This window comes from Agelaius tricolor, unplaced genomic scaffold, assembly GCF_023055355.1.
Source record: "Agelaius tricolor isolate 1412-34295 unplaced genomic scaffold, bAgeTri1.0.p SCAF_10, whole genome shotgun sequence".
NCBI classification, from domain to species: Eukaryota; Metazoa; Chordata; class Aves; order Passeriformes; family Icteridae; genus Agelaius; species Agelaius tricolor.
The window spans coordinates 14,883,296-14,908,900 of NW_027269270.1; the positions used below are offsets into that span (position 1 = coordinate 14,883,296).

Sequence of the window (25,605 nt, forward strand, 5' to 3'; positions counted from 1 at the left end):
TTTTTATTGCTTTTTTCTTTTTTTGTTTGTTTGGTTTTTTGTTTTGTTTGTTTGTTTGTTTGTTTTTTGCTTTGCTTTGCTTTGAATACTTGGACTGTACCAGCCTCTGTTTTCTCTTCCTAGATCACCGTTATGATACATTTTTCTTGCATACCACTAAGATCCCCTGTTACCAGTATCCATCCACTGACCGAATACCCTTACCTACCTGCAGACTACCTCTTCTCAGCTGCTACTGTGCTTTCAATGTCAGCCCCTGCTAAAATAGTAGCTTTGGAGCTTGTAATGTTCTGTCACAGTCACAGAAAATCCACTGTACACATATAAGTATGTATAGTCTAATGATTTCTCGTTTACAGCTCTGTAGCCCCCCCTTGCAACCTTAACACAAACTCTCTCCTACATGGGTTGGATCAGCAGCCCCAGGGAGATGACCCTGGATAATTGCAACCCACGCATGCATCTCTGCTACCTCATTGCCTTAAACAGGCATATTTCAGCCTGGAGCTTCAACTTACAAATCTCATGATAAGCAAAGCAAGAAACAGGCATCACATATTGTTAAATTTCTCTAATAAGTGTAAAAAATAATGACATGTAAACATCGTGGTGCTGAAATAAGCAGACCTCATTTAAATCAAAGCAGACCAGGGGCATCTGGGTGGAAGGTGTTGCTTTTGTAGTGATAGTACCTGGAGCAGTTAACTGCCATCTTCTTGCTACTAAAGCTGCTTTTGTTCACTTTGAGCTTGTTGATAACACCATATTTATATCCTTAGTAGAATAGCTTCCTGGAATGTCTCCATCTTTTTCAGCTTGGTTCTCTTTCTAGTTTTCAAACCATTTGGCAGTTAACGTTCCCCTTCCCATCCGTTTAGCTGACCTTAGCTACTCTCTACTGTGCCATGGATATGTTGCTCTCAGAGATGCAGTCACTGCCAAATCTCTTTCCTCTTTGGCACTTGTGCTTTTTGGGAGACCTGGCTCTTCTGAGAGGCTTATTTGAATTTTCACAGTTCCTTATCTTGTACCAGCTCCAAGGGAGCAGTTTCACCTCTGCATGAGTCTGTAATCAGAACAGGCTGCTGCTCTCCATCCTTACCAGACAGCTGAGCTGAACTCGATGTCCTTATTCTGTCTCTTCAGCCAGTTGGATTTCAGCTCTGTAAAATGTAGTTGAGCTGATCAAGAGAGAGAACAGGAAAATGACACTTGCTGAACTCCAAGCACTTGACAATGAGCTCGTGTGCCAGGTGTAATCATTCATCCGCCACCAGCGCTTGGGTCCCACAGCCTCCTTCAGTTTGAGAGTTTTTTAAAAATCAGAATATTGTTTCAGGCAATTGCAAGACAGTTGAAGTACTCTTTTTTTTTTTTCTCCTGAATGTAAGTTGCTGCCAACCTCCTTGCTGTGGCAGTCTCCCCAGAGAAGTGTGAAAGCAGTGTGAGTTTCATCAGCCTGCTGACTCAGCAGTTCCTGTTTCCACAGCGGGTAGGGACAGCGGGGCAATAGGGAATGTGTAACACAGGACCCACATAAGTGCATAAACACTGTGCTGCTGCTGGAGACAAGGAGTACATTACCTCCCTGAAAGGTTTGTTTTCTGCTATGGGGACAGGCAAGATATCACCTTTAAAGTCGCTGATAGTTCAGCACATCAGAAATGTTTTTGACTTTGGACACTTCTAGAAGGTTGCTGTCCTTGGCTCCAGTCACAAGACCTCACATTTTCATATGTTTACTAGTGCTAGATAAATTCCAGCACAGCCTCCAGGCCCCTAGGCATGCTGCTGTCTATAAATTACCCCTCTCTTTTCTTAAAAATTGTGAATCTGATAGAAAGTCTCCCAAGCTTCTGTCACCTGAAGGTTGCACAGATACTGATACTTCTAACAGAGCTCTAGAGCACTCATCTCTTTCTGAAATTCAAATCCCAAATACAGAAAAGGCAAAATGATCACACTTCAGTCACAATAAAGTCTAAGAGACTGACACAGCTATGGAAAAGAGCCAACCTGTAGACAAGCATTTCCATGCCCACTGTGAGAGCATCGCTGAGTCCTGCAGGCTGCAGGTGGGTTATCTACAGCAAGGACAGGACAATTTCACTTGTTACCATGCAACAGGCCAGCCTGACCAGCAGGCAGAAGTACAAAGGAGTTGTAGTCTACTGCATCACAGCAATGATGGATCACTCAATGGATTCCCCAGAAAGGGACAATTTTTCCTAGCAAAGGTTGTCAGCATTTCCTGTCATCCCAGCACAAATCTCCCATTGCAGCACATCTTCCCAGCTTCTAAAAGCTGAGCAGATCTGTATCAGTGTATCTATTTATCCCATATGCAGCCTGGATTAATCACATTACATGGTATTTCCCCAGCATGTAGACAAGAGGAAGCTGTTTGCCTCTACGTGACTTTTCAGCTAACCAATGACCCAAATGCAGTTTGCTGTGCTGAGGAACCTCATGTGGATCTGTGACCCTCTTAAGAGAGCTTTGGGACTGTAAAGACAGTAAACACAGACTACCTGCAGTTTTACTATTTGTGAGCACTGAAATTTTTGCTTGCAAGCTAATCTACATTGTGTGGATGGGTCAGAAAAGGGTACACATAAAAAATTGTACCCGTTTTTGTGTTTTCTTGTAGTGCTCCAAGCATACAATGACACAGAAACAGAGACATGACCTACATAAAAGCCTGGCAAGGTTTCCAGCCTTCCACTGAAGACAGCACAGTAATGCCATTGCTCTTATGACAGCGTGTCTCACCATAATGCTGTGCCTTCAGGCAACAGCTCATCTCCCGAGGAAAACATGAAAGTAAGTTGCAGCAGGTTAACTTAGCACACAGGTTACTCAGTCTTTGACCTTGCTGGGACATGTTGCTACAAGTGAATCAAGAGCATATTTCAGTTCTCCAGGACACCTGTCCCTAACATTTTAATTTTAGATAACAGTGTTATATAGCTGCTGGGCTGGACCATGTCTACACATGGAGTAAACAGAAACCATCTAAACACCTCCAAAATGCGAAATCCTACAGAGACAAAAGCATGTGAGATCAACGTCGGCTCAAATAGACACTCAGGACACAGTTCTTGCACTTCAAACCTTGCTCCTATCTGCACAAGCTAGTCCATTACATACAGCTGGGCATTTTTCCATCCAAAACCTCAGTGTTGGACATAAAAACGTGAACAGAAATTTTGTTTCTAGAAAACTTAGTCAAGCTGAGGGGGGAAAGGGAACAGAATCTATTGCTTGCCTGGCAAAGCAATCTCTGCATGAGTTAATTGAGGTATGAAACGCAAATACCTTCTGGGGCATCCTGCAGAGATGGGTAATTGACCTTCCCACATTTCAGTATACTGCAAACCTTAACAGGGAAAAAGCAAGCATCTCTTTCCCACTGTTTAATTACGTTTCTGCTCTACTGTGTGTCTCTGCCTGGTGCCTTGCTATTCCCCAGGTGAACTACCCCTTCCCCGCTGGCTGCCATCGAGGCCATCGAGGCAGGTCGGGAGAACAAAGCGTGCTGCGAGCCCGGTGGGCAAGGGGAGCCCCGGGAGCAGGGCCGGGAGGAGCGGGGCTGTGCGAAGGGATGAGAGTGCGGGCGGCACAGCTGCCCCAGCCGTGAGGGCACGGCCGGGGAACCGCGGAGCCTGTGAACGGGATGTGTCCTCGGCAGAGCCACCGAAGTCACAGTCCAGGCCGTTGGCACCTGGGGACCCGAGGCCATCTCCCTGTAAGGGGCTCTCTGTAACTCTGACTGCTGTGAACTCCCACTGGGCAGCGGGCACAGAAAGACGGGGCAGGGCCATCACCGGCACCCGGGCCACCTGGGAAGGGCCATCCCACGGGGAGCCCGCTCCGCCGGCCGGGCTCAGGGGCACAGCGCGGGGGACGGCCCGGCCCGGCCCAGCCCGGCTCTGCGGGCCCGGGGCATGTGCGGCGGCGCGGGCGGCGGGGGAGCGGCGCCCCAGAGCCGCGCCGCAGAGCCGCTTCCTGCCGCTATAAATAGCGCCCGGCCCAACATGTCCCGGCCGCCGCAGCGGCTGCAGCGCCGGCGGGACCCGCCGTGCCCTCCCGCCGCCTCGCCGGCACGGAGCGCGGTAAGGGGGCTGCGGGAGCCGCGCGGGGCTCCTGGCGGGCGGGGCGGGGGGCTGCGGGGCGGGCAGGGCTCCAGCGGCCGCCGCGCTGAGGCGGCTCGGCACCCCCGGCCCCGCGGGACGAGCGCCCTGCGGGTACAAGGGTCGGGAGCCCAGTCTCGCCTCGCGCCTGTCTGCTCTTTCTCTCTTTTCTTCCAGACTGCTCTGTCTCGGGCTGGACGCGTTCCTCCTGCCTCCCGAAGCCGTGCTGGCAGGCTGGGATCCCTCCCTGCTTCCCCTCCATTCCCGCTTCCCCCGGGTTGGGCGCGTGCCCGCGGAGGCGGCTGGCGCTGCCTCGGGGCGCAGCCCCCGGCCCCTCGGACCGTGCCTGTGCCCGGGCTGCCAGGGACGGGGCTGCTGGCGTCCTTGTCCATCTCTGCTGCTCTACAGCCACGGCTGTGAAATCCTGGCTGCCGTGTCAGGGTGGGGAGAGCCTCGCTGGGCTGCGGCTCACGCTGGAGCCGGGGCACACACACCGCTGCCTGCACGTGTGGCACCCACGCTGGGCATCCCTGTTTGGTCACACACGCAGGTGTTCGTGTCGCAGCCTCCCTCAAGTGCTCTCTCATCTGCAGCGGATGTTGAGGTGGACCGTGTAGTTAGGCTGTATGGTGGAGTCAACAGAGCGGGTCCCTGCCCTCTGAGCTGGCTCTTGGGGACTTTTTGGGAGGAATCAAGTTAGGGAACCTCAAGTGACCAGTCTTCAAGTTTGAGCTTGTCTTGCACTTTGTTTGCCTCTGCTGCTCTAATGGCTGTGTTTCATCTTCTAATGAACACCTTCTGGAGTGCAGGGCTATGTGCCTTCTCAGAGAGGAGGTGCTCCTCAGCTACCACGTAGCGTGTGTGAGCAGCCTCTCTAAAGCAAACGTGATAACAGCACTTGTCTCTGGCACCAAGGTGTGCATGTTCAGGAACCACCACGAGGTACTTCTGAATTATTCCTTTACTCCTGAAGTGTGTTCTCAAAGACAGGGCTGTAATAAGCAGCTGCTCTCAGTTTTGACCTTCAGGGGACGGGCAGTGTGTTTTGCTTCCCATTCACACCCTTTTTAACTCTGTCAACCTTCCCCTCTGTTTCTTCTGTTCGCTAGCTCTTCCAAGCCCAATTTGGGAGGATGGTGCAGAGACCCAGGAGGCCACATAAAAAAGAAAAGGTCCTCTCAGAGCCTCGGCTTGGGAGCCTTGCCTTCAGTGAAGGTGGGAGGCATGGCAGTGCACTTTTTCAAGTGCTGTAAAGCACGAGGCCAGCTGAGCTGGCCCGTACTTTCCCCTCTGCTGTGAGGGGAAGGAGCAGATAAGGAGGAAATACAGCTGTTCCAGAGCACTTCTGCCCTCTGTCCAGCCGGAGCATGTGAGGGGGGAGGACCTACACAGAAAGAGAGATTCAGGAAGAGAGTATGAGGGTGGGGAGGGGCCGGAGGAGGAGAGGAAAGCTACAAATGGGGAAGAAAAGCTCTTTATGTATGCACAAATGTTATTTAAAGATCTGTTTAGCTAGAGCGAGAGCAAATAGCCTGAGATTATGAGATTGTATCTCTTGAGCCCATGTTCTTGTTCCTCCAGAAAGTGCTGCTTTTCATTCCTCAAGTATTATGTATCTCTTTCTGCCTCACTCTTCTAGGCTCTTCAGCATCCTCTGACCTCAAGCTGAGCAGGACATTGCCCTTAGCTTCTGCCTGTCAAATGTGTAGTTTTCTGTGTTGTACATGAAGTGATTATTCCCATGGTTGGTTAAGGCAAGTTTCTGAGGAATGTGAAGCAAGAGGCACGCCAGTCCTGTGGCTGGCCTTGACTGGAGTGCAGGCATTTTGGGACAGGGGCTGTGCCTGCAGGCTGTGGTTGCTCTATGTGTTATCCTTGGCAGCTTAGGGATTCCTGCCTCTGCTCCTGTCCCTCCCACCCTTCTCTTCTGTCTTATTGCTGCTCACCTGTTCCTCTGCCTGTGCTGCAGCTGCTTCAGCCTTTCCCAGTTATCTCTGGGGTTGTGCTGAGTAGCTCAGAAGTCTGAGTAAAAGAGAGCTGCTACTCCCTTGTCTGTAGAGAAGTTCCCTCTCAGCCCTGTGCTGACTCTCTCCTGCCTCCTGCTTTGACATCCCTCACCCCAACGCCTGGGAATTAAAGCAGTTGAAACTCTCTAGCTATGTCCTAATTACTGCTGCTGCCTTGCTATTTCTTCTGAAATTGCACTTCCAGCTTTCTCCAGGATTAGTTTACTCTCTGAATGGCATCAGGTAGTAAGGTACAGTCTTTTGGGGCTGCATGGCTACAAGACCACTAAACCTTTTTTTTTTTCTTAATGGAAAACCCAGTTACCTACTCCAGCAGGGTTTCACTGCTTTTACCTGTGTAGTACAGACAGAACTCAAAGTGTGCATCTAAGAAAAGGTATTGGCTGTGGAAAGAGCAATTTCCCACCTGTGAAAACAGTATGATCTTTACATCTGATGACATCCAGACACCAAAAAGGCCACTGAGAAGCACAAGCAGTGCTAATCCCTTTGAGAAGGGAGCATGCTGCAGTATTTATCTCCATTGCCTACACTACATAAAGTTCTAACAGCTATTTAGTTTTCTGCCCTGCTTATATAAACACCCATCTGCTTTGTGGGGAGAAAAGAGTGCATGTTGGTGTTGTCTGACAATTGTGACATGACAGGAAGGCATAGGCTTCCTTTGCACGTTCTTGCACACGTGTTGTTGATGGCATACGTGTACAATTTAGTAAAATGTCTTTATGCAGCAGCTTTGAGAAATTTTCTGTGCTTTTAACTACCTTGAGTATTCATCTGGTTAATGGACTTATGTATAGAAACCATATGAAATAATGATGCAGCAGAAGGGTGGGTTTCTTTAAAGTTTATGCTTTTGCCAAGGTAAACATATCTTAATTATGGTTTCTTCACAATAATGAAGTGTTATCAAAAATTTAAATCTCATTAAATACTTCTATGTTCTTTCTACTGATTTCTCTTATTCTTGACTCCAGCACTTTCTCATTTTCTTCATCTGGTGCACTCTTAACATTTGGTCTGTGGGGTTATAAAAAGGACTATTTACTGTCTTGGTTCAGAATCTGTGGTGCTAGCTGTGTTTGAGTAGAGGTGTGGAGACCCAGTATATGGGGAGATAATTAAATTCTGGGATGGTAGAACAGATTTTGGTAGTACTGATGAAGTGGGTACTATAAGTAGCCACCACTCTTCAAGGCAGCTGTCTGTCCTGTGTGCAGTTAAGACCTACTTGTTTAGCTCCTTACTTCAAAGAGGTATGTGAAAACCTGTTATTGAATAATAACTGCTGAACTGTTAGTTGGCAAATAGCCCAGAAAAGGCATTATTAAAAAGTAAATTTTAATAAAGATGTCTAAAATCATGCTTTAGTAGGCTGCTTTGTTTAAAGTAATTTGTGTGCTTGTGGTGACCAGTCTGATAATGCAGTGTTCACCAAGTACATGCATGAATTTGTCTGGGTATCTGAAGAGCAGGAAGGAGAAGTAACAAACAGTTTACTATGTTAGTACTTCTTTGTGATCTTGGGGATTCTTGGGGACTGTGTCACTGCTGCTGAGAGTGAAATCTGAATAGTGAAAAAGTTATTTTTTTCAGTGCAATAACCCTGAACATCAAGGCCCTGAAAGGTGCTGGAGTTGCTCTTCATCCTTGCAGGCACACAAGTCTGCAAGTGCAGCTGTCCTTGGGCCTCGTCCAGCACAGTTCACACAGATCACTCAAGAGTGTCTCTGAGGCTGGAGACGCAAGTGGCGGGGGAGCAGTTTCGTCTCAATCAGAGACATCAAAGGAGCTCAGAATAGAAAGTTTTTCCTAATTCCTGGAAGGAGATAAACGGGAAGCACAAGGAGTAGTTTGAGAGTCTTTTTTGTAACACTTAACTCAGCCATAACTTCATTAGTGTTCTTCATTTGGATCCAATTACACATAAGTATGCTTTGGAGTTAAAATGTATAGTTTTGTAATTCCTTAAACTACTAATGTTGTGGGAGCAGAAGTTTCTGAGTTTGAATGTGTTCATGTGCAGCCCTCATCTTTGATGTGCTCAGTGTGTGTATGTATGGAGCTCCCACCATTTCCTTCTGGGCTAAAGCCCACGAGAAGGACCCTCCTGTGTGCCTGTGCATGCTTTCATGAGAGCCCTCTTTCTGTTTGTGCTAAGCTTGAGCTCATAACTCCTGCTGAAGAAACTACAGGATATTCTTTAACGGGAAGTAGTACAGATGTTAAAAAGAAATGCAGCAGCTTTTCTTTCTAACAGCAGCTTCAGTGAGCAGCCTCAGTGAGCCCAAAATAGCTTCTGCATGTTTCTCTTATCATAAGTTCAGGAAAAGGGGTGATTCCCTCTTCTTCCCTCTCTGTAATATTTTGAGTCCTCTGAAATCCTCTTGCCATGAAGAGCAGGCAGTGTGGAGCAGGCTTCCTCTGTATTCTTCTGGATCCTGACTTAACAGGGCCAGAAGTGAGCCCTAAACAGAAATTGCATTCCTTGGCACAGAGTCCTGCTTCAAAGAAAAATTTCCACTGAGGTCCTTGGTGGTGAGGAGGGCTAACCACTGAAACTGGTTGTCCAGAGGAATTGTGGAGTCTGTTGTTGGAGATGATCTAAAAACTGGGTAGGGCCTGAGCAATCTGCTTGAAGCCAGGTTATCCCTGCTCTGAGCTAGATGAGATCCAGCAGTTCCTTCCAGCTGGCTGTTTGCCATGTTTGTGCATTACGGGGGAAGCATGGCTGCCTTTGTCTGTCCCCAAAACCAGTGGGAATAAATGTAGTCTTAAAATATCTGAAAATGGCCTTGACAATTCTGAATAAAGACTTCAAAAACTGAAGTATGTAGAGAAGCATAGTGTAAGAAGGTAATTTTGCCCAAAGTCTCATAACAGCAGGTCAGTAATAGTGCTGGGAGAGGATCATAAATCTCCTGGCTGGCAGACTAGTGCCTTGGTAGCTAAAAGATTTTGTCTTTGCACATAAAACTACCTCCTTTCCCTACTCAACTATTTTCAGATCATTTGGTAACAGAGACTACACTTACCTGCTGAGGGATATCTTTCTTTTTTTTTCCCCTTAGCAGTCATGTTCATAGGGAGTTTTAGTAGTAAAGAAAAATGTAGTGCATTGACTTTTTCAGAAACCTAGAAAATTTGATCTGGAAAATAATTTGGTGAAATAAAGACAAGAGCTGCAAAGGAAATTTTTAGAAAGTGATGTTATTCCCAGTTAGTTGCACAACAATTAATCTCATTTTTTAAGGGCAGAAAATAGCAGACGAAGCTGTACACTGAATCCAAGTTTGAATCTCTCTTTGTTTAAAAAAGAAAAATCACTTGAAAACTTCTAAAAACCTGGAAGCTAAGAAGAACACAGATCAGCATTTTAGAGAGTATCGTGGAAGGAGTTAAGCTGTGAGTTAACTGCATCTGTGTTTCAAATCCAAATGCTACGAACAAGGCACCATTCAGATCTTCAGTTATAAGTTATGCTGAATTCGTTATGCTGCGTTTTTTTTAATTCTGTTCAGAGGAGAAAAAAGAAAATCATGTCAGATGAAAAAAATCATTACTCGTTTTGGTAGCTTGTTTTTGAAGTGATGAAGTAGGATTTTTTTTTAAATTTTTTTTTTTTTACGCAGGTCATCTGCTAAGTATTAGCAGCTGTGGAACGGTGGAGTTGCATAAGCATAACTAAAAGTCAGTGGAGCCTTGCACCATTCTGCAGATCTATCCATTGCTTATTCTCCACAACAACAGATCAATTTTGTAGCTCAGTTGACACAAATCCCTAAATGTTAAGAGGGCATCAGCAGGCATGACAAGTTGGGAAATCCTTTAAGTCATGGAAATCAGATAGGATAATGCATTATTTTATTGTTGCCACAACCTGCTGTCCAGTTAGGCATGTGCCTTGGTGTTCTGTGAAGAGAGCTGTGTCAGAGTAATGCCCTGCAACAGCTGAGCCTGCCAGCTATACAAACCTGATTTGTCTGGGCAGCTTGGCTTGGAAGATGGGTATGGGTGCTATGCCTGGCTGCTGTGGGAGCAAGACAAGTGTGAGTGCTCACACGTGTCCCAGATTAGCCATGCTTAGTGATATGGCTGAATACAACAGTCTCTTTTAAGCATTAGAAAAGGCATCTTTGCATGTGTGGAGCTGAGGGCCTGGAATGTCTTGGCAGGGGAGATACCTGCAGTGCACATGTGAGCGTGTTGGCAGCAGCAGCAGCAGCCCAAGGCTGGCAGGTCCAGCCTCTGCCCCCAGGTTTTTGATACTGGCTCAGCACATTGCAGGATTTGGTTAGCAGGGTGTGTTTCTTCCCACTGAACCTGAGGTTACAGAGAGCCTAATCTCCTGAGGTTCTGACTTTTAAGTCATAGAATATGTAATGAATTTTCTGATCTAGACTCTGGCTTTGTTTTCAGCTTTGTTTTTTTCATCTTTTCTTTTGCTGGTTTAAAGACCTCCACAGGCAGGAAAGACTCTGAAAGGGTGAGTACAGTGTTACTAAAATATGATCCTTACAATACTTTTTCTTGGAAATTAAGGAGATAAAATAAGTTTCAGCAAATAGTGTCTCTCTAGACCAGTCCATGTACCTGGTGGCTCAGAGCTAAGCCCTGTTCCCTCTTTCAAGACTTGAACAGGAGTTTGGCTGAGCTCCCATTTTTTCCCCAGTCCTTCTATATTTTTTCTCTTTTTTCCTTTTCCCCCCACCCCTTTTCCCTGCCATTTTTAAAGCAGTGATATGAAAAGTTCATTGAGGATGCTTCCCCAGGTAAGTGGTGTCTGTGCTGTTTCTGCTGGGAACAACAGGCAGTGCTTCATTTGCTCACCTCACCAGCAGGCTCTGAAAATGGTGGGACTTTTAGCTGCCCTGCAATTGCCTTGGTCCCTGAGGAAGGCTGTAGGTGCTTGGAAGCAAATTGCAGCTCCAGTTGAAGTAGCACTCCGAGTTGCAAGTGTGGCATGGATCAGGAGTCTTCCTTTTTGAGTAGTCTGAACAGGATGGTAGCTGTTTGTAGCTAGCACCAGCTAGATAGACATGGAGGACATCTAATAAAAAATACATGGTGGTGAGTAGAAGAGAGGATTGGTTATTCCCCCCCCTCACCTCCTACCTGAGGAAAGATTCCTCAGCTGGTAATTAAAGGGTACTATTGTTTGATGGTCTTTTGGTTCAATTTGATTTGCAGTTTGGCAAACATGGACAGCATCAGCCATGTAGTACTGAGCTCTACCATCCTGTCTTTGGTTTACTCCAACTGATCAGTCCTCCCATGACCATCGCATCAGTCATTGCTCTCTTCATGTCCTCATTACCCAGCACTGACTGACCTACTTTGCCTAACATATTCCCAAAACTGTTTTCTGGCATAGGAATGCAAAATAGAGATTTTTCACTGCTACTTTCACATTTGAAGTTACCAAAGACAGTTTTCAAAGGAAGTATTAAATGTAAACCAAAAAGGCTGCTGTGTTGTGTATATTGTAAGTCAAGAAGCCACTTGCTCACAGTAAGTGAGCTTGCATGACTCAGTGTAGTGGTCTCTTTATATGGATGTCTATTTGGTCAGGTGCTCCTCATGTATTTCATATGATCGAGTGCCTTGTCTTTAATTTTAAGACCCCTGAGATAGGGAATGTATTTGAGCAGGGCCCTGTGGAATACATTTTCTATTCCAGTAGTATGAAATGAAAAATCAAAGGATAGCAATGTGGTGGTATACCTGTGTGATGATTTCAGTTTTAGAGAGAATGCCATTCAAATGAGGCACATGGGCAACACCTACCAGTGTATCATTGTTTATGTCTGCAGGTTACATTTTAAACCATTCCAGACCATTACTACTTTGAAACAGAAAAAGATATTCCTTAAAAATTCAGCTTTTCCATTCAATAATCCTGATGGCATCTTGGAATACAAAACTCTCAAATGGTAGCAGGCAGCCCCAAACCTTTGTTTTAATACTAGGCAGAAACAAATCACAAATAATTATCACTTGGAACTTCCTACTGTATTTTCAAATAAAAGTTCCTCATTTGATCTTAATAGGTGACTTAGGGAGGGACAAAGTAATTTCCTCATGGCACAGTTTACCTGAAATAGATTATTCTTAATTGAATTGACCAGTGTTCCTTGGGTATAAATGAACAACTCATGTTCTTATCTCATTTGAAATTAAAACTAAACCAGATAATGCTTTTCAAAGTGAAACATCTTACTCTGAGGAGTTGCTGCATACTTACACTTACTTGTACCCTTAGGTGGAACTAGAGCAATATTTATTTTTTCATTTAGTAGTTATCCTTTTCCAGGCAGCTCTCTGCAGGATCAGTGTCTCCAAGTTTTATTATAGCTTTTCCTTTTTGTTTTCATTTGTGCATCCTTAAAAAAAAGTGTGCATGCTGTTTGGTGTCAAGAGGAAGACAAATTAACTTGAGCTGCTATAGGGAACTAGAAAATGAAGTGTTCCATAACTGACAAACAGCTTGAGATGACTGGACAAGTTCCCTCTTCATTCATCTAAAATGTGCCAGTTGTTTAGCAGAACATCCCTGATAATGCGAGTGAATTGCAGGGTAAAACCCAGTTGGATGTCATCATGTGCAGTACTTAAATGAGAACACTGAGGGATTTTGTGCTTCCAAGGGAAAGAATTGTCATTGTTGTCTTCTGTTTTGTGTTACTTGAAGTTCCCCAAGAAAGTTTCCTCTTAGGAGGAATAATGGAGTTTATAGTAAGAATGGTTTATGACTGCTCTTTTTTATTTGAAAGCTTTTGTACTTCTCAAAAAATGTTTCTTCACCATCCACTCACTAATTGGCCAGACTGGGGAGGCACTGAAGAAACCATAGAAATTATACCACATGATATCTAATACCAGAGCATTTAGAGCTTCAAAGGCCTTTGCTCCAGGCCATCCATTGTGAGATATAGGCAGACGCAAATGAAAATATAATGGGAAAACATGCAAGAAGGGAAAGTAAAAAAACCTGAAACCATGCAAAAATGTATTTTCACTTTTTTCCCTTTAGATAGAAATAAAGAAATGTCCCGCTGCCATTTCTTAATGAGGCAAGGTTTTATGCCCTAGGAAGTGAGAACAAAGATACACAAAAAAATCCCGTCTGAACTAGCAGAGGGTTGATAGGTGTAACCTGGGCCCAGTCCTGTAGGCACACAGTTTGTGGTGATTGGGAGTGGGGCTGCTGCTGAGCCTCATCCCCAGGGGGCTGCAGCTCTGTAGGACAGGTGAGCAGCATTGACAGCAATGAGCCATGGAGTGCCCAGGGGCACTGACCAACCACCAAAGGGAACAGAGGGCACACAGGTGCAATGCATGAACCATGAGGGTATAAAAGGTTGGGCTAAAGAACAAGATGGGCAGATGCCTGGAGCCTTCAGAGGTGGTGTGGTGTTACTCTGTATGGGTTGAAGCCTTCTGCTGTTGTCTGGTGATATCTGTGTATCATGGCCATCTCAACTGTGCCATGCACTGTGGCACATGCTGTGACACAGTGCTGCCCGTGGTTGCTGTGGAACGCCATTGCTGAGATGGCACCAGTGGAACAGGATTGCTCCAGACAAGGTCAGGACAGCATTTTTCACGACTTTCCTTGGAGCTGTTTTCTGTTGGGCTTCTTTTAGAAGCTTTCTCCTCTTGTCTGGTAGACACTGCTGGTTATTTTTGGAAATCACCATTCTGAAGATGGAATGACTGTTCCTTCTGCTCTAAAGCCCCAGTGCCCATGGCATCTTTGCTTTAAAGTTTTGCAGGGTCGCTGTTACGTGATTGTGCTCAGGAGGAAAAAACAGATTATCTGCAGGCTTGTTTGGTGCATAAACCTGGGTTCTCTCAAGTGACATTGTCAAAAATTGCAGTTTAAGTTCCTGTATGAAGTCTGGCTTGTGCAGGTTGTGGTTTCTTCATTTCTCAATGGAGCATGTGACCCCTGGTATCACTGTCATTTCTTCTAACATGCATTGAATCAGGATTTCTGACTCTGCCACTAGGGAATAATGTCTGGTATAGGACAAGTGTAAAAGAACTTTTAAGTACTTCTTGAGGGTATAATTATGGAAATAGCCTTTGGGACAGCCAAGGGTCTTCAAAATCCGAATTTTCCAAAGTGATGTGAAGTGCTAGCTTTGGCATTTGACGCTGAGAGAATAATCCTTGTCCCATTTACCAGCAAAAAGCCCAAAGTTAAATATGTCACAAAGTTCACTTAAATCTGAACTAGAAACATCAAGTAGGTATATACAGCCTGTATCACAGCTTGTGCAGCCGAGCTCCTGCTGGCAGCGTGTAGTGACAGGGAACAGGTGAAGAAACACCTTTAGACTCCCACAGTGCTTGGGGATGCTTTGAGGCATTGCTGGGAGAGAGCCAGGAGTAGGAGCTGACAATTCATCCTCCATCAGGAACTGCTGGGCCTGCTGGGACTTGGCCCACAGACCAACTGGAACCATTGGTCTCTACCAAAATGCCCGTGACTAATCTTTGCTACCCAAAGGGACCCGTGTTTTCAGGCCAAGCAGGAGGGGTTTTAGGAGGTCTTTGATGCTTTTCTCTGTGTTGTTCTCTTAGGTCACTTTTGTGGTACAGCCTCTCAGGAAAGACAGCCAGCTTTGCTGAATAGTCTAGAAATTGGACTGTAAGGCATTTCTGCTCTTTTAGCAGCACTATTTCAGAAAGCCGTGCTTCAAATTATACAGTCTGGGGTTTCTGTTGAGCATAGGTAGTGCCCTTGGAGCCATAAGCCATAAAGGTAGCTGTGAATTTAATTTTTCAGTTCTCTACTATATACTTGACCTTTTGCTAGTGGGAAAGGAAAGAAGAAACAGAACACATGTAGAGGAGGATGCAGACAGATGATTGCATGCTCAGTTATAGTTGTGTATTGAACTTCTGCTAATGAGGGAGACCAGGTGCCAAGCTGTTTTGAGCCAGAATATCATACTACTGCCTCTGCTTAGCTCAGCCCTCCCATTTGGGCTATCCTGACTGTCAGTTCCCAAGTGTGTTATGGGAATTTGTGTCACAGGTCCAGCTCCTTGTATTTGTCTGGCTGTGGGAACAATAGGATATTCCCATACCCTTTTGAGATAGAGGTTTGTCTTGTAAGTGCAGTCTCCTGATAACTGACTCAGTTTCAGCAGTTGATGAAACCAGGTTTTAATGAATGGCAATATAAAGTGTTTTATTTTTAAGCCAGCAGTTTACTCTCTAAGCCAGGTGAGCTGTGGCTAAACATTGCTTTCTGTCAGGTTAAGCATAGTCTGCATGCAGTGAGTTGGTAACCCCAGGTCTGCAAGACAAAATTTCCTGCTCAAAGTGGCATTGCACGACTTCCATGCTGAAAGCCATCATGAAGAAGTCAGATTGTCAGCAGGATTGAGGCTGTTCCCTGCTTGGCTAATGAGTGATCCTTTGGGACCAGGGCCATGGGTGGGCACAGTGGTGTGAGCAGTCTCACTTGGTTGTGTCCCATGTGGCTCCCCCTCACGTGTAGGTGAGATGTGGGATTTCACAACAGGGCTGAGTTCTTTTCACTGTCTAAGGAAACAGTGCTAGTCTCCAAGGCTGTTATCTGGATGTTTTTCACGGACTCTGCAATGCTCTGTCACTTTTTTAACTACTGCTCTCTGAAATCACAGTGGCAGACTCTCCTAATTCATAGTAATTACACTGATAATTAAATAATAATGTGATATGCAGTGTATATACATATTCATGTACTGATCCTCCCTTTCTCCTGTTCTATTTTTCTTGGCAGAATATGATTGTCAATAAATATCAATGAAACACAAAGACATTGTCTGATCTTGTGCATGACCTGATCTTGCTCACCTTACTTGGATGTAGTTCAAATCAGTATGGGATTGCTGGTACTTGTAGCTGAGCAAAGAATAAAATCTCATCTGTTACACAGCAGAGAAGCTGATTCTATTTTATAATTACCCAGCAACTATGCATAGACTCCCATCTGTGGCTATATTTGGCATCCAGTTATTCCTGATGTGAAATATACCACCCATGGGAAGAATGCAAGAAATAGACTAAAGTTCCCAAAGGCTGGGACTTGCTTTCTCTTTAAAAAAAAAAAAAAAGTTAAGAGGATGTGAGCTTTGGCTAGAAGATTCACAATGTAAAGGGGGAATAAGCATCAGTAACAGCTTGAAATTATATGGTTTGTGAAAAGATGAAAAATTGCTCTTATCAATGAATATTCTTTGTGTGGTTTTAAAATGTGTGATGCTCTGGTAGATCATGATTTCCAAGGTGTAGATTTGTCTAGCCATATTTGCATGTACATATATGTATCTGTATATAAATATGTATACTGATGCTCGTGGGAAGTTTGAATATAAAATATTACTCAGATTCAAATGTGATCTTAAAACCAGTTGAGGTTTTCTACTGAAATAACTAAGTATATAAAAATGTGTCATCAAATATTCAGCTGAATATTTGAAAACTTTCTGACTCATGTGAATAGCTGAAGACAAGTTGCTCAATAATAAATATATTTTAAGTTTCCCATCATAGCAATGCTTATGTACTGAGAAAAGGTACTTGAAGCCTAGGCATGCCATTGGAAAATATAGCAAACACTGCTCTAGAAAAACAGCTAGACAGATTTTACTGGATAAAGAGTGTTGAAAATATCTTTTGGAAACATAGCATGGATTGTTTCTCTCTTGGTTGACCTGCTTGAGTAAGTCCATATTCTTTGCTAGGGTCAAAGAGCTTGTGTACCAAGCTTATTGTATAAAAAAGCTACAAACTAAGAAATCAGGTTGTATGTGGAAATAATTATTGGAAGCCACAACCAGCACTCTTATTAAAACTTCCTTTTTGGTTCCTGAGAACATTCTAAGGCTATTAGAAATAATCTACAATGATATGAAGGGGCTTCCACACAAATAGAGTTCTCATTTTAGAAATATACCTAATTACATATACATGTACATGTATAAATAATACATATGCACTGCAGAACATTTCTTGAGGAGTCTGTTAATGTCTATGTCAAAGGAGCAGGGAGGACAAATAACTTTGAGAGCAAGGTTTGTCAGTTCAGCAGTTTTTGCTCAAGAAATACATCGGCATTTCTAGGCAAAAGTGTTCTTATGAATGGCTTTTATTTATGTGGCTGAAAGGATAACCTGTGGCTAAACCCAGGAGTGATAGCTGATAATGTAATCTCATGCACATAGCTGTGTAAAGGGCTTTGAGTTGAGTTTGGGAGGGGGGGTTCACTGTTTTCAGACAGGACTGGAACAGTGTTAAAAACTCTTCATTTTCCACATAGACATGACTAGAGAGTGGCAATCTGCCAGAACACTTTTGATCATCAGATTTTGCTCACGTTCCAGATGAGGGACAAAGTAGATTCCCTGTTTTAGCTGGTATGATTCCCCCACCCCCCCGAAGAAATGTGTTAATATTTCATCATTTTGAAGAAATGTAGTGGGCAGCATTAAATATTTACGTCTCTCTGAAGTCACACAGATGCCACCAGGATCCCTAGCTCTACATCACACATGCTCTAATTCACCCCAAACACCCACTGTTTACTAATCTTCGGCCCCCGTCTGTGCCGATAATGAGAAGGAGGAAATGGAAACAGCAGGGATTATATGCTACTGAGAAGTCCCAGTTTCTGGTTGTAATTCTTTCAACAAACTCTTGCAGACTGTGCTCCTGCTTTGAAGTTTGAACACCTCTGTATTAGTGCTTGGCTCTGGTGATTTGGCTGACTGAGCTGGGCTTGGTTGGTTTATTTGTGGTTGCACGTTCACGGTTCCACACGATGGTTTACTCTTGCACTCGCCTGTGTTGTGCCTCCTCAAAGCTGGGGCAGTGCAGATTGATTTGCCTGAGCACTGAGATGTTAATTGCTCAAATTTGCTGGTGACAGGTTCCAGATAGAAAACAGTCCTCACCATATCCACTGTTCTGTCTGTGTGTATAGTCATAGCCATATTGGTGAATTGGGTGATTTCCTGTGTAGTGAATAAATAGGGCCTGTTTTTATAAGGAAGAAAGTATGTGTTGGTCTTGAATGCTGGGTTTCAGCGTGCTCTGTTAGTCAGGATCATCATGTCCAGTATACTCAGATATGTGGGTAGTGTAAGTTTCTAATCTAAACCAAAAACTTCAGAGCCCACGATTGCCTTCTTATCTCCATAGCACAGGACAAGCAAATCATTTGTGTGAATAGCTTTACATCAGTTTCTCTTAACATCTTTCTGTGGCTTATCTGTCAGGCCACTGTGCAACTTGTTATTGCTGCCGGGGTGGTCCTTTATTTGTAAATCAAACACTGTTTGATCTCGTGGCAAGTGAGGGGAAGTCAATTTATGGCTTTAAAAACAACTTGTGCCATCTGCAGGGTTACTAATATGTGTCTCCAGGAAGTACCCAGGTGTTCATAAAGGAGAGCTTCATGTATGCTTTCCACTCAGAAGCTAAAGAGATAGTTTAGTCTTGTGAATGTGTATATATGTATTTGTAAGGTGAGACATAGCACTAGTTGCGAGTGGTTGGCTTACACATAATGACTGCCAAAAATCCCTCTTGGAGCTTTGCTCCTCTGAAAGGTGGCAGCCAACATTCCTCATCTGTGACAAGGATGGAGTAATAAATGTTTTGTTTACAAGGGAGGGAATTTATCAGGCTTCAGATGTTTCCCTTCTTGTGTTAGTGGTCCACAGTCAGAGTTGACAGATGCTCTGGTGAGTCGCTGAGTCAGTGGTGACTCAGCAAACCCCACTGTGCCAGAGCTCTGCCGACACGGTGGGTCCCCGGTGTCACACAGCTGCCTTTGCTGTCCCTGCAGTGCCTCTCCATGGCCCCACTGAAGGGCATGCAGCACTCTGAGCTTGGCTGGAGCAGCTCCCTGGGAGGCTGTTTGCTTTGGGCATGGATTAAAAGTGGCTGCGAGGCTGCTGCGAGTTACCTGCTGGGTGAGCAAATTCCTCCCCTCTCGAACAATCCCAAGTGTCTGGGGGGATATAAAAGTATATTTACCCCACCAGCAGCTCCAAGCACAGCTCTGGCACAGTCCATTGTGTGTGACTAGATCCTCACAGAGAGGTTGACACATTAAAAGTGACTTTGTAAACGTAGCCCCTTCTTAAAATGGAGAGAAATAACCCATCTCTTGTCAGGGATCCAGGCTGTCTGAAAGCTCCTGGGGGAGCAGCTGGGTGAGGACAAAGAGGCAGTGTGCTGAGAGCAAGCATGGCCACTTCCTGAACTCTTCAACTTCCCCTCAGTGCCTCTGGAGCTCGGGGTCTGGAGTGTCATGTCTCTGCACGCTTACCGAGGGGAAGATGCTTAAGCTGCATGAGGCTCACAGTGCTCTCAAGTGTCTTCCAGTGTAAATAATACCTTGGCCATTTGGCCCAAAACCTTCAGTGGGGGCAGAGCAGGTGCATCTGCAGACATGTGTTTGCACATGCTTTCCTACTACAGCTGCAGAAGCTCAGAGGTGCAGAAGGGTGTGTGTGAGTCTCATGCAAAAGCATCCATTTTATGGGCTGGTTTGTTGGGGGTTTTTCAGTCATGCACGTATTTCATTTTGCATGGGTGTCCGATGTGTGTTTACACATAAAATGCTTGTGTCTTTTATTAGCTGAGGGTAATTTGTTTAAGACTTAGCTGCTGCTCTGTAAATCATGTTGTGCTGCCCCTTTGCTGGAGGTCACTACTCTCACATCTCTGTGGATAGGAGGAATTGTCAAAACCATTGTTACTCCATTGCCAATTATTTTAACCCACTGATATAAATTACTGGAGCTAGTTTGGCTCATTTGATAGTAATGAACTAGTGAGAGGTGGTAAGAAGCCCTGAGGCAGCAGATGGAAATGTAATCCCTGGCTGGTGGTCACCAGGAGGCTGCTCACAACATTGATGTCTTCATCTGGCACAGTTTAATTATAAAGATGACATTTTAGTGGAAATGAGTTAATTTATGTAGAAATTGCATAGAATTCATCTACCCATGGGCAAAGGAGCAGCTCCGATTGGTTTGCTCTGTGTCTCTCACTGTAGCCATGGTTTTGTGTGACAGCCTGGGTAGTGGCACAGCCAGCTTCCTACTAGCACTTGGCTGGTTTTGCCTGGAAGTGAGAAAAGGGGGGAAAGAAATCTTGTGAGCTCTTGACCAGCAGGTCAGCTCCTCAGTGTGGTCCAGGGCACAGGCTGTGGAACCACTGTGCCACCACACTCGAGGCAGCTGTGGGGTGCAGTGGGAGAACTGAATGGTGGATGCAGGACAGCCATGACTGCGTGTTGCTGCCAAAAGATTTGCATCCCAAATTTGCAGCATCACTGTCTCTTCACTTTCTTCCTACCTTCAAGGTTTTCACATTCACACTTAGGTACAGCTAAAGCAAATCTGTGCCCCAGCAAAGATCCTTGCAGTCAGTCTGTAAGGGAACCCCTGTGGGTCTGTAACCCACTGCTTTCACACAGGCCTTGCCAGGCTGATCAGGCCCCCTGGCATTGTCTGTTATTTCAGCTTGCACTAAATAAAGGAATGCAACATTTACCTTCACCCCTCCATTAGCTTGATTGGCAAGTGTTTCGTGTTTTCCACAAGGAGCATCTTCCAGCAGAGCAGTATCTCCTTGCTGACTCTGGTGTGACCATTCTGCCTCTACTGTGACCTGGTAATCTTCAAACTTTACCTCCAGACTGTGTCAGTGCACCTGGTGGTGCACTTAGGGTTAGATTGCCTTTCCAAGATTTATGTGTCTTTAAAAATAAAATTCTGATAAAGCACCACCTATTGACTAGTCCTGTAAACATAGTACTCCAGTACAGTACTTTACTGTCCTTCCTTTTGTGACATATGTTCAGACCTATTTGCCCAGTGCTAAGATAACAATATGTGGATGCACACTGATACAACTGAGAAAACCTCTACTCTTCTAAAGACGTAAACTACTTTTCATAGAACTCAAACTTCTGTTTACTGTATTCAAATGAAAGTATTTCTGAAAATTGCTGATGACTGCATCTGTTTGAATTCATCAATTCACTGCCACTCTGAACATTTGATAAACAAATGCCCTTGAACTGAAATTTCCCACGCCTGCAGTGTAATTACATTCTCCACTACTGCATTTGTTTCCCCTTTAAAAGCAGGGGGGGAGGCACACTGAGTATACTGTGGCAGAATCGCATTCAGCATTTGGTATTAATATACAGTACAAAAAGGTCCATTGAATCATGGAGTGACTCAGAAGGCAGTAGAGGAGGGCTTTTTGGCTATGCAGAAATGTCAGTGGTTCAGCATTAGATCAGAAATTTCTTTACATGTTGTGAGGGACAGTTAGTAGTTTCATCCAATGTTAAAATGTGAGAACAGCGGGTCTAGCAAGGTGCGGTGAGGAAGTGTGTGTCACATGCTGCTCACAGGAAACGAGCCTGGAGCTGCTGGGGAAGTTCAGAACTGGGTGACCTCCAACAGATTCAAATAGCACAGGTTAGTGCTCTTAAAACATCTCTTTAGCTGTCCTGCCGGGGTTCTGCAGATGTATTTTCTCTGATTTTTGGCAGCAGTGGGTGAGGAGTGCTCTGTACTGCAGTTGTGCTAGCGGGCAGTAAGCAGTGTGGGATTTCAGAGCAGAACTCTACAGCACAGAAATAGGAAGCTCATCTGTGGGTTAGCTTGGTTTGTGCAAAGCTTGGAGCCTGCCTTGCAGTACAACAGCAGTGGGGCCTGAGTCATGTTAGAAGTGTGGATGAAATCTTCTCCATCTTGTTAAGACTTTCATAAAATAAGTTAAAGGTCTGGATTTTTAATAGACGTGTTTAGTGTTAATAAATAGCAGAAAGCACTTTTCCAAGTAGAGGTTAAAATCATTGACTATAGTGAAAACTTCTTTTAGTTTGTTTTGGCTGTACCAAGTATGTAGCTCTTCTCTTTGATTTTACTGGCACAGTTTCTTGTTAAGGTGTTCTTTCATTCCTGGTGATTTCTGTTGAGAAATTGCATCATGACTTTTCTGTGCTGGAGAGTTTCAACTTGGGAACACATTGCATCAGGAATTAAATTAATCTGAGTTGGTGCTGGAGAATTTGGGAGCTCTCAGAGGGAGACTCTTTAATGGGATGTATGTTTTGTACTCTAGCACAAATATAGATTTGTTACTTTTAAATTACTGGGCAATTGTGATTAATTACAAATCTTAAATGCAAAGCTGGAGTGAAAGTCACAAAGAAAACAACCTTCAGGATGATAAAATGTATAATACAGTAGTAAGTGCACAGAATCTGAACTAAAAGGAAATCCCATGTGGTGCTGGGAGAGCATGGGGAAGAGGAGGTGACAGCCACACACACAGCTCCAGCAATGTGGCTGGAGGCCAGGCTGCTCACTCTGCACCTTGGGTCACAGCTTGAGAGGCAGAGGAGCTTGGACAGGGGTGGGGTCAGCAATCTCACACGAAGTGCAGCTGCTGGGGATGGCAGTGCTGTAACAAGGCCATGCCAGGCATTAAAATCAGAGATCTGAGCGTTGGGCAGGAAGTCCTAAAGCTGCCCATGGTTCTTCCCAAATATTTTAAAAAATGTTTTTATGGTCATGTAGAAAATCAGACTGAGTTCCACAGCTCTCTCACCCTCCTCATACCAGCTGGAGCATTCATCCTGATGTCAGTGCAGAAACCCCTGTGTAAGATGAAGGCAGTGGCTCAGGCCAGGCCAGGCTGCTCCATCCAGCACGTGGAGCTGGGTGCTGCACCTGGCCCTGCTGCAGGGCATGGAGGGTCTTGGCAAGCTGGGAATAGCAGGGCCCTGTTCCTGGGCAGTTAAACAGCTCCGGGGCTCAGCCTTGCAGAGCTTTGCTCTAGCAGGGCCCTGTTCTGGGCAGTTAAACAGCTCTGGGGCTCAGCCTTGCAGAGCTTTGCTCTCATATTTCAGGCTTTGGGGCTTTATATGCAGAGAAGGCTTTGGCCTTAGCTGGGCTCCTCTGCTTCTGTAAAACCAGCAAGTTTTCAGGGAGCCAAAGTTCTGTCCCAAATCAGCCTTTCTGATGTATTAGGGTTTATAGTCTTCACTGGAGCGCTGTTGAAGTAGGAATGCGATTTAAAAGCAATTTAGTAAAATCCCACTGCAGACATTTTCATTTCAGCCTAATCCTGTCTTATAGTGACTCATCTCAGATAGATTAGGAGTTGTTTTAAGCTAAATGTAATGGCTTGTAAATAATATATTTGAGCCTCCATGCAGTGGCTTGTGCCAGGTATTTGAAATGGAATTAAAAAATAAACTGATGCACATTCCTAAATAAATAAACCCTAACACTTCTACTCTGCTACCAGGAGTGAACATATTTGGATAACAGGATTGAAAGAGCAGGAGAGTTGTTCAAGAGGGGGGATTTCTGAATGGGCCTTTTCCAGCAGCTTGTATTATGAAATCCAGGGAAAGAATGTTTCTTCCTCTAACAAATTAAAAAGGAAATCTGCAAAAAGAGGAAAGGGAATAAAAAGTACAGACTAAACAAAATGAATTAAAATTGCATTGGAATGAGAGAGAAGGAAACCAAAAAGAACATGATAAAAAATGGAACCAGATGGGTACAAATTCTATGCTTAGGAAGCAGAGGCTACTCTTCAGCTGCACTTCAGAAGTTCAGAGACTGTGTACATGTGTCTGTGCATTTATTATCTATGGAAGAAAAAATTCATTTTTCTGTGTATTTTTTTTAGTTGTTTGGTTTTTTCTTTCCCTTCAGCAATGCTAATATAGAAGTTTATTGATTTGAGGGAGCTTCAAATTTAGATTAAAGCCTCATTAAAGAATCTTTAATTCTGCAAATAAATAGAATAAACCACTCAATGTCACCTTAATCACTGGCTGGTTTTACTCCCCAAAAACTACGTGGCTGTGTTGCGCTGTTGAACTTGTATCCACTGTGCACTTGGATCCATAGCACAGGGTTATTCTACTCTTGCAAGGGAAAAAGTAGGAGTTAAGATGTGCAACACCAGCTACTTCAGACAAGACCTGCATAGGCCAATTTCAGAAAGTTTGCAGCAGAATCCCCTTGTGGGTTTCATTTTGCCACATAGTGTATGCCAGGGTTGCATGGCTGTGAGGGACTGGGCTCTTGAGACTGATTTCTAAATAGAAGTAAATCTGTAAAATGCTGAAAGGCTATTGTTCTTACATTTTATTTTAAAATGACTGATTTTCGAAGATTTTACTTTGTTGTTTCTATTACTGAATACATAAAATGGTCAAGTGTATTTTTTGTGGGGGTGTTATTTGCAGCACATCTGTCACATCTTCCAGGCTGTTGCCTCTCCTTTTCTTCCTCCCGCACATTTGTTTCAGCTTTTGCATGTGTTTTTCTCTAGCCTAAACTACAGAAACCTCCTAATTCCAAAGCTAGTTGTTGAACCATGTCTCTTACTAGGAGCAGCTGTTGTAGTGGATAACTCCATTAGTCTTACCATCCCATCCATGGCTTTTTATGCCTTTCTGTTTTCCTTCCATGGTTTGTAATGGCTTTTACTATGTATGCAATGCTGTAGTTAGAAGAATGATCTTAAATTTGTTTGAGAATAAACTGGGTCCTCTGGCCTCAGTGAGCAATAAGGAGAACCCAGCCAGTGTGTTTCCCTGTTCTGATTCCTCTTTAGAAGGAGGGGGGCTCTTCTTCATATTATGCTTCTACTTTCTCATGCAGAATTCCTACTTATTCAAGGAAATACATAATGGACACATGCTCAGGCTCTGTGATCCCCCACAGTTCACAATTAATAGTTCTTTTCCTTTCTTCCTTGCAGGATTGTGCAAACTGGGAAATGTTTTTGCCATTTAACTAACTTCAGAAAGTGTATTCTGGACTGAATTGACCAGACCTCCCATTCTATGCAAGCATCTCCTGCTGGTGACCAGGTACAGAGCCTGTGGGGTTTGCACTGAGGGCTGGGAGTGGGTGGCAGTCATGGTGTGAGCAGCAGCACAGGAAGCTCCTCTGCTGTGTGTCATTCCTGGCCTGTAAGAGTTGGAAGCTACAGAGCTATCTCGTGTCTTGGGTTGCAGTGTGACAGTACAGGAGGCATTCTTCTCCAGGGCAGGATTAATGCTCTGATGTGCCACACCTTTCCTAATGTCAGATTTAGGTGCCTTAGGTCACATCAGATTTTATGCCAAATCCATAAGCTTTTAACATGTGAAGTGAGTTATCTTCTGTTTGTATTTGTGGGTTTTTTTCCATTCCAGTAGTACAAGGCAAACAGTGAAGGGGTTTAAGGCTTAGCAGCTAGGTCAGGAGACCTAAGGTATGATATTACCAGGCACAATGAATCTGTAGCTGTCATGAATTAGAGCAGATGGCATTACACTTGAAAACTGCACAGTGAAGCCTGCAATGTTTACAGTTTGGTGCTAATGAACAAGTACAGTATGAAAA

The 25,605-nt window shown here is 44.4% G+C and overlaps 1 protein-coding gene across 2 annotated transcripts in view; it reads left to right on the plus strand.

Annotated features, from left to right (window-relative positions):
• Positions 1-3,907: 3,907 nt before the first annotated feature.
• WIPF1 (WAS/WASL interacting protein family member 1) overlaps positions 3,908-25,605 on the plus strand; it is a 56,321-nt gene continuing 34,623 nt past the window's right edge. Inside the window, exons 1-2 of one of the 2 annotated variants that reach the window (XM_071434874.1) lie at positions 3,908-4,115; positions 24,977-25,088. The gene's annotated coding sequence lies outside the window, so the exon portion shown is untranslated. Of the gene's footprint in view, positions 4,116-21,528; positions 21,664-24,976; positions 25,089-25,605 lie in introns of those variants that run through there. The other variant, XM_071434875.1, reaches the window with a different exon arrangement.